This window comes from Nannospalax galili, unplaced genomic scaffold (genome assembly GCF_000622305.1).
Source record: "Nannospalax galili isolate Female #2095 unplaced genomic scaffold, S.galili_v1.0 scaffold746, whole genome shotgun sequence".
Taxonomy (NCBI): Eukaryota; Metazoa; Chordata; class Mammalia; order Rodentia; family Spalacidae; genus Nannospalax; species Nannospalax galili.
Window position 1 is genome coordinate 1,093,560 of NW_008354790.1, and position 9,827 is coordinate 1,103,386.

The 9,827-nt window shown below is 39.7% G+C and overlaps 1 pseudogene; it reads left to right on the forward strand.

Annotated features, from left to right (window-relative positions):
- Positions 1-5,602: 5,602 nt before the first annotated feature.
- LOC115067517 lies at positions 5,603-5,745 on the forward strand (annotated as a pseudogene).
- Positions 5,746-9,827: the final 4,082 nt, after the last annotated feature.

Below are 9,827 nucleotides of genomic sequence, written 5' to 3' on the forward strand. Positions count from 1 at the left end.
AGAAGGATGAGACCACTGAGGTCCAGGAAGAAGGAGGAAGAGGGGAGCCAGGAGGCAAAAAGGAGCAAAGAACAAAGATATATATATATATGGAAATGTCATCATGAAGCCCATTATTCTGTATGACAACTAGTAAATTAATTTTTAAAATAGATTTTAATAGATTACACACACTGTGATCCCAGCACTTGGGATGCCATGGCAAGAAGATCATGAATCTAAGATCATCCCCAAATACATAGTGAGTTTAAGGCCAGCCTGGACTACATGAGACCCAGTCTCAACAAACAAACAAAAAGGCTTTAAAATAGCAATATTAACACATCATCCATTTTGTCTTTCTAAAATATTGTCATATTATTGTCTTATTTGAACTCCTTAGCAACTTGAAATAGTTGTAACAGTGACCTAGAGAGAACATTCAAACAGGTGTGAAGGGCCTTTGGAGTCACTGGACCTGTGGAGCCTCTGCTAAGAAAAATGGGCTCAGAGACACCACTGAAAGTCGGCCTTACTTTCATATGCCTGCCCTTCCCTCGCCACCACGACCTGATTGGAACACATGACTCAGTGACAGCTAATCAGTAGGCTGCACATTGGTCTCTACAGAAACCTAGATGGGAAAGTCCTGCTAATGGAGTTGTATAGGTAGGTTTATTGAAATCTTAAGTCCTAGAGATCTAAGTTTGGAGAAAAATAGTTGTGGGCACATAAATCAACACAGTCACTTTGAGAGCAATATAGCAAATGTCTATTCAAAGTTTAAAATGCACCTGACATATTGCCCAACAGTATTCTCCTTGACATTTACCATAAAGAAATAAATATCACAAAAAATCACATGTAATGATTTTTTGCAGCATTGCTCATATTAAAAAAAAAAACTTCTGAATTTGGAAATAACTTCAATATCCACTGGGAAACATGGAAATAAAAATGTGACATATAATACAATAGAATCTTAGCTTTAGTTAAAAGCAGTAAATTAGAAAAAGATGTGTTGGTATGGTTAGGCTTGAAAACTAACTATGAATGAAAATACGTTTCAGAATCATTCATAAAGAATGTTAATATTTGTGCTTAAAGAATACAGTATGGAAGTATCCATTTCTAGCAGAATGGAAATTTATGGATCATGGCCAATCATTCCATTGAAAAAGGAACTGAAATTCTAGAGAAGATGTTTCTGAAATGTGCCTGAGTACATCAGTGAGTTAGCCTGATGGGCAGAAATGCCCAACTGTATGTGAAGGAGGGGTTTGATGCTTGAACCCGCCTCTGCTTGGGCACATTTACCTAACCAAGTGAACTTGACCTTCCCTTTTCACAGGGCAAAATGCAAAGTCAGAGACCATAATCTACAGAAAATAAATTGATTTTGTATGCTACAGATTCTTTCTGGTTCTCTATTCTATTCCAATGATGTTCGTGCCTTACTTTTGACTAAAAAGTAAGTTACTGTATTAGCCATACAGTAAACCTCAAAATTAGATACTGTAATTCCTTCAACTATATTTTTTTCAGTTATTTCAGTTACTCTAATTTCTGTGCATTTTCATATGAATCTTAGAATTAGCATGCTATTTTCTAGCCCCAAAAAGATAACGTTTAGAAATTGATTGAATCCATTTAAAGGATAAATGTCATTTGAACAATACTGAGTCCTCCAGTCCGTGGTCATGGTACATCTCTTGGACCAACGATTTCTGTTACTTATTGAAAGATAACATGATACACAAGCCAAGAGGACCACAATAGAAAGCAAGATATAAGCAGAAATAGACCTATGGGATTACAGGTAAGCAGCCATAAAACAAGCAGATTTGGAAGTTCCTTTTCTGGAAAGAGGCGAACTGGTGCATTGTTTGGGTTACTTTTCTCATTGCTGTGACGAAGTGCCTGACAAAAGCAACCTAAGGAAGGAAAAGTTCACTTTAGCTCACAGTTCCCAGGTACAGTGCATCATGGCCAGGAAGACAGGGCAACGGGAGGCCACTGGTCACATTGCATCTGCAGTCAGGAAACAGAGATAAATGCTGGTGCTCAGCTGACTTTCTCCATTTTATTTAATCCAAGACCCCAGGCCATGGAATAGTGCTGTTAACATTCATGGTGCATCTTATAAACACCCTCACAGCATTCCAGAGTCTTGTCTCCTAGGTGATTCTAGATCTTGTGAAGTGGATAATATCAACCATCAGACTTGATTTGGACAAGATTTCCCTCATATCACAGCCATAACTGTGGCTGGCATTTGGCCCAAGGGTATTCACAATTATAAAACTTCACAGGAAATAAATGAAACAACACCCCCCTCAGAAATTCCATCTTTCTGCCCACAAAATCAGAACACTGGCTACAGAACAGGGAGTCCCCAGTGCTTTTCTCCTCTCTTCTGAGGATGCCCTAAGAAAGAATCTAATTTTAGGTTCATGAAAATAAAGGCAGCTAATTCTATAAAATTATATGTGTATCTCTGGCAAGAGGTACCAAAAAATATTTCCTTGGTCAAAGAGTATGGGATAAACTCACATTGCTTTTGTGTGTCTCTCTTTTTTTCCTAGTGCAATGTCTCAAAGATGACCTTCATCCTACAGAACTGCATGGTGGGCATCGTAAGTTTTCATAGAATGCAAAAGGAAGCCTCTGGGAATCCGGTAGAGTACTGTTACTATCAGAGAAGAAAAAAATGGAAAAAGATAACTCTAATTTGAGGTGTGATATGCATATTGTGAGCTACACATGCATGTGACAGACCCAAAGCGGCAAGGGAAGGTGTTCTGAAAAGACTTGGCATTAAAACCACCACCCATAGAAGCTTATATTAAATTTGCTTCTGATTCTGACTGAACTGATCATCTTTTTTTAAAATTAACACTTTTATTGAATTTTTAATGGGGCTCATATGCACACAATGCAATATCCAAAATGTTCAAAAAACAATCCAAGTGTACTCAACATATAAATGACTGGAAATACTCAGCTAATTCTCAATGGAATACTAATCAGCAGGTGCTAAGATCAAAAGGACATATGTTAGACTTATCAGACAGACTTTAAAGCAGTTACTCTAATCATGCTCTAAGAAATGAGGATGATCCCTCCTGAAATTAAAGAAAAACAATTAAAAATCTTGGCAGAGGCAGAAGATACATAAAGGAAGCAAACGAAATTTTCAGAACTGAAAAATGCAGTATCTGAGATAGAACACAGTGGACTGGCCCAATGGGATAATGAGATGGCAGAGGAAAGATTAGTGAACTTGAAGGCAGATCAATAAAACTGCCCAATCTGAAGACCAAAGAGATCAAAAGGAAAATAGGCTTCAAGGGCCCTTAGGACAAATCAAAGAGTGCACCATCTGTGTCTTTAGAGTCTCACAAGGGAAGAAAGAGATTAGTGAAGAACAAAATAATGTACAAATGATGACTGAAATTTCCCCAGATTTGAAGAAAGACATAATTTTATAACTGAGGGAATTCAGAAAATCTAAACCAGAATAAACTCAAAGAAAGCCCAACCTAGAGACATAATCAAACAGCTAAAAAATAAAGATACGAAAGAATTGAGATCACCCAATGGGGGAAAAATAGCAGAAGGGAACCAAGCTTCAGAGTGTGGGTTTTTCACTATAAGAATGGAGGCCAGGAGTCAGTGAGCGGGATCTTTAAAGTGCTGAAACAAAAGAACTGTGGGAAGAATTGTGTATTCAGAAAAGACACTCGGAATTACGGTGAAGTGAAGTCATTCTCAAATGAAGAGAAATGAAGAGACTTTCTCATCAGCATATCTGTTCTAAATGAAACATTAAAGGAAGGGCTTCAGGCTGAAGGAAATAAACAGTAGCAGGGAGAAACATAAAACTTCAGGACAAGCCACATCAGTGGCCTAAAAACTGGGAAGTATAGTGGGTTATTTGTTTCTCCTATAAGTTCTTTAAATTTGTTGAAAAGTAATATAATGTTATCGGATGGCACTTTCAGTAGAGTTAGCTGCAGCACATTCAAAGATAAACATAACATATATACAGCTATTACAACATGGGTAAGACATTTACATTGTTTCCACATTTTACTTAACGTGGTAAAATCTTTAATTAGGTTGCAAAAGTTTATTTGTGTGTATATAATCCCTAGAGCAACCACTGAAAACATACAAAGAAACATAGACAAAAAAGTCAATCGGTAAATCAAAATGAGATAGTAAAATAAACATCCAAGTAATGCTAAGGAAACAGGAAGAAAAATAACAGGGAGTAAAAGAAAACAAAATGTTGGGCCTTACCCTTTCAATTATGCATAAAATGCAAATGGTGTAAACACACAAATTAAAAGACAGTGATGAACAAATGAGAAAATAAGAACAAGGTCAAAGTACGCATTCGCTATAAGAAACACATTTTGAAAATGATCACACGAATAGGTCAAAAGGGTAAGCTATCACAAGCAAGGACTAAGCAAAAGACAGTTGGGGGTTGGTGAACTGGCTCATTAAGTAAACATGCTTTCCATCAAGCCTGACAACCTGAGTTCAATCCCCATGACCCGCAAGGTGGAAGAAGAGGACTGACTCTTGAAAGCTATCCACCAACCTCCACACATGCACCATGTGTACATATGTATACACACATGCTCACGCACACACTATTTACACGTTATTATTATTACTATTGCTTTATTTTGTTATTTACAAAGGGCCACTGAGAGAATGGCAAAGAGGGGTTGAAAGATATCATCCTGATTTCATGACAATAAAAACTCTCACACTTCTGGTTCTGTAAATAACAACAAAAAGAAAGATGGAATGTCTGTATTAGTATTTAACAAAGTAGACTTTAGAAAAAGGAACACCACCAGTATAATGAGTGGAGTTACATAATTTTTAAGTGACTGTAGCTAGTTCCTAAGAGTTTAGAGGAATGGAGTGGACATATGGGAGCCCAAAGACTCCTCGGATGAACTCCGAAACAGGATAAGGTCAGAGTGTAGGTGATGAAGTGAGATGAAAGCTACAAATAAAAGGCAAGTGGCAGCGTGGGAGAAGCAGTTCTGGGACTATCCTCTTCATCACCTCTGATGCCCAGATATAGCATGGTGGCTGTATAACTTAATATAGAGCAGAATATAGAGTGGGGAGTTGGTCTAGAAGAAGCCATGTGAGTTATCCTTTGTACAGAGGGTGATCTATCAGTACCATGAGCTATGGACCATTTCTCAGGAAACTCTGCACCTGCCTCTCCTTGTACCTGGTGATTCACAAGAAAAATGCCAGAATTTTATACAGCATATGGTCCAAGACATTAATTCAACCCTTCCATCTAGGACAAGTGAATCCTGAGACCCAGAACTGGCTAAAAGTGAAATCTGTAATACAAAATGCATTTCCATTATGAGTCTACTATGACACACAGCTTCTTTTACAAGAAAACTCATGGGAGGGGCCATCCAGAAACTAAACACAAGATGTTTGTGTACAAAGCCAATTGTTTGCATAGCCATCCAATAACATATTGTTTCTGGGGTTGGAGAGATGGCTCAGCAGTTAAGAGCACTGGCTGCTTCCGTTTTTGTAAACAACAACAAAAAAGAAAGTTGGAATGTCTGTATTGATATCAATCAAAGTAAGACTTTAGAAAAAGGAATGTCTGGGCCTCTCATAGTGTTTCATGATAGAGCAAACTGTGCCTCTGAACCATTGCCTGGCCTCTGTATATAGGCTGCTGGAACTGAAGTGGGTCACACAGTAGAAAAAAAAGAAAGAAAAAAAATGTCACCCAGCACAGTGAATCACCCAGCCACCCACAGAGCAGCTAACAACTGTCCATAACTTCCAGAGGATCTGACTCCCTCTTCTAACCTTCATGGGCATTACACGATACAAGTGCACTTACATACATTCAGGAAATACACCAACACACAGGGTAAAATAAAATTAATGAAAAATAATAATAATAACATACTGTCTCTGGCATAGGAGCCACGGGGAGATTGGCTTCAGCACCATGGACAGCGCCCCCACAGCCCTTTATGAAGACGGGTGTCATGCTAAACCCTTTGAGAACTGAGTACTTGATAAATTCTAACTCTATATGGCATTCCAAGCTGTATGTGTGGCATCACTCAGAGTTCCCTCCCTTGGGGATCTTGTGTCCAAGCAGAAAATGTGAGGAAGAAAGGCCAGGATCTGGAGAGAATTTTATGCTATAGCCATTGTGGAATGTTCACTGGCACAATCAGATAACCAAGTTGATCTGACAAAGACCCCAAACAGGATGCACTGAGGAGAAGAGGAGGCAGCAGTGAGATCCAAAAAGGGCCATCAGTTGCGAACAAGATTGGAGTCCAAGGGAGAAGTCTTTAAGAGTTTGAACTCCTCTAAGGGTTGCAGAGAGGATGGCGAAAAGACATGATTTCCTAACTGAATGGAATAAAGGACAGAAATGCAGGACAACTCCCAAGTTTCTGCTTCAGTTGGTTCACTAGTTCCCACAAGCCAAGGCAAAGTGCAGGAAGTCAAACTGCTGTGAAGAAAAGATGGTAAATCTGATTTTAGATAGAGTCTAAAGTGCTGTGATGATTCATTTCATCAACTTGATGAGATCTAAAGTCACCTGAGAGATAGGTATGCCTGAGGGGAATTATCTTGATTCGGTGGAGGTAGAAAGACCTGCCCACTGTGGGAGGTACCATTCTCTGGGATGGGGTTCTCCATTAAATTGCTTTTGTTTGGAGTATTTTATTACAGCAACAGAAAAAGTAACTAAGACAGATGCCTATACGGTGTGTGGGTATGGCGTACCACAAGCAATTAGAGGAATAGTCCCAAGTTAAAGGTAGTCTGGAGGAAAGATACAGTAGGAAAAGATATGGGAGAGGGTATGCTCACCTGAAGAAATTGGCTTAAATGAGAAAAGAGAGCTCTGGAAGAGCAGGGAAGAGGCCTCACTATGGGACACTTTGGATTCTGAATGGCCAGTGGCGTGTCATTCGTGTGCCAACACTGAGTCAAACTGATCAGGCAGTGAGTTAGAACTGAGATACAAGGCTTTCAAAACACTGAACTAGAACTTGCTTGTTGAATTCTATAAAGATAAAAGATACAGAAATTCAAACCCTTCGGTGTTGGAGAATTTTGTGAACGTACATCAACTCTCTCACAAAGCTTTTGAAGAAAGGTCGATTCAGGAAGACTATTGGGGGATCCCAGGAGGTACAAGTCCAGAGGACCCCAACTGTCTACATCTGAGTACAAGACACAGGAGACTTCTTAAACACAGAATGTGTTTCAATTTAGGATCGGTACAGGTCCCTCCCACCACATAGGTCAAATTTCAGTGTATTTTTATTAAAAAGGAAAAAACTCAGCCCTGAGAGCTGAAATCCATTTAAACATAAGCTCTGGAGCTTCGAAAGCACTAACAGAAAATTCCACTCTCCAACATCTTTAGGTTTGATTATTCTGGCCTGTGAGAGTTCATTTTACTAAGATAACTGACAACACTTAATGGCCTTTAAAGGGTTGCATGAATCAGAATGCTTCCCGCAATCCATCTCATCTTCTGAATCAGAAAGAACCTGCTTAAAGTTTTTAGGAAGGTCAAATAGGCTATTTTTATAATGCCTCCCAGGGCCTCTTTTCTGAACAGCTCAATTAAGAGGGTCAAGAAAAGGAAATAGGAAGAACAATGAACAGGAAACCCTCATTGGATTTAGGTACTTGATGATAACGAGGATTTTCTCCCATGCCATCACCAATGACGAATCTGTCAGAAACCCCAGCCTCTGGTAAGAGAGAGAACAGATGTGTACACTGGGCATAATAACATAACTTCACTTACTACAGATTGGAAGATGTACTTTCAAGGAATAATGTATGGAGATGATTCGTTCGCTTAAGAAAAAAATGCCCATGGCTGATGACTGGCCAGACAGGCATTGACATGGATGTGCTGTAGGCTTAGAAATTTACTTGCAAATCACAATGTAATAGAAATGGACATCATATTTTGCATTTATATAGCAACTATTTCTCCAAGGACCTCAAAGGATTCTGTAGCCATTACTTGATTCATCCTTGTTACATGCTTGTAAGATGAAGGAGAGGTAAGAATTACTCATCCCATCTCATTAAAGAGGAAGAAGAAGGCCCAAAGGAATACATGGATAGGGCCAAGGGCATAGTATGAGTCATTTGTTTTCTCAAATCATGGACAGCCTGAAATTAGTCCCAAATTGTCCTTAGATTTGCCAATTTTTACCTATAAACTTCTGAAAGAAAATGGTTCTGTTTCCGAGTCACATCATTAAATGGGAAATGTGGAGAGAAGGCTTGGACCAGGAAGGGCAGAGGGAACAAAGGCCCAGCAGTCCACTTGTCCTCCAGTGGGCTATGCTGGTGGAATTCTTCTGGACAGACATAATGTTCATCACAACTAGGAGGCAGAAATGCCCCTGCTGTGGCTGCACTGGACTCAGCTCCATGTTAATAATTGTCACTAATGACTGTCCACAGTACACAGTTGTAATGTTGCTATCTTACTGCTTTATGAGTTAGGTATTGCTTTCTTGTAAAAGTAAGAGATCGGCTCAGAGAGACTGGATGACTTGTCTATGGTCATGCATCTAACATGTTTAGACACAGGACTGAGTGTATTTTTGCTTAGTTGAATAGATGTGTGTTTCTACTATGTTTACCCCCTTCCGTGTATGACTCCAGCCCCACATTTTGGGGGTCCCAGCACCAGAGTCTAGAACCTGTGAAGAAGTCAGAGCATATCACAAGAACTATGTTAGGCTCAGGGAACATCTTGGAAGAGGGAGTAGAAAGGTTAAAAGGGGCAGAGGGACAAGATACCTGCTGCTATTAGTGCATTCTAGACATAACAGAGAAGTGACACCCATGAAATCCCCATGGTGCGCAGTTTAACAAGATCCACATAGAATCACAAAATAGTTGACGTACCAAGCTGGATGGGGGAGATTTCGTGAAGTCTCATCTCAAGATGAAGAGCTACAGGCGATCGATGGATGCTGAGGAAGGAAGAATCAGTTTCCTCTGTGTACTCTGTTCCTGACAGGTCATCTCAAGTGGGCAGCCCCAAACACAGGTACACTGAGCACTGCTAAATGGACTCAGTACATTATGGGTGTGTTTATAAATATATTGATATATATATAATCAAAGAAGCCAAGAAGTTGAGAGGGATGAGGGGCATATGAGGAGTTGGAAGGGAACTTGGGGTGGTGGAAATACTGCAAATATAATACTCATATATGAAACTCTAAAAAAAATTAGAACTATGTCAGGTAGTTCATAAGTACCTAGATTCAGTCACTCCACAGTGTATATTACTGAAAATTGATTTTTTACAAAAACTGATTAAAAAAACACATGATTTTATGTCTTTTGTTAATATTCTAGTTTACTCCTCTATTGATTCTTTATTACTATTATCAAAACAAGATTGGGAGGGAAGAGTCCATTTCACCTTGTAACTCACAGCCCATCACAGAGGAGAAACAGGACAGGAACTCAGGGCAGGACCCTAGAGGCAGAAGCTGAAGCAGAGACCATAGAGGAACACTGCTTACTAGCTTGCTTCCCCAGCCCATGTTCAGCCTACTTTCTTATATAACCCTGGACCACCTGCCCAGGGTGGCACCACCCACAGTGGGCTGGGCCCTCCTGCATCACTCAGCAACCAAGAAAATGCCTCGTAGATATGCCTGTGCACAGGCAATCCAATAGAGGAAATTCCCCAACAGAGGTTCCCTCTTCCCAGGTGTGTTAAGTTGACAAATAACGCTATCCTGCACAATTACTTGACT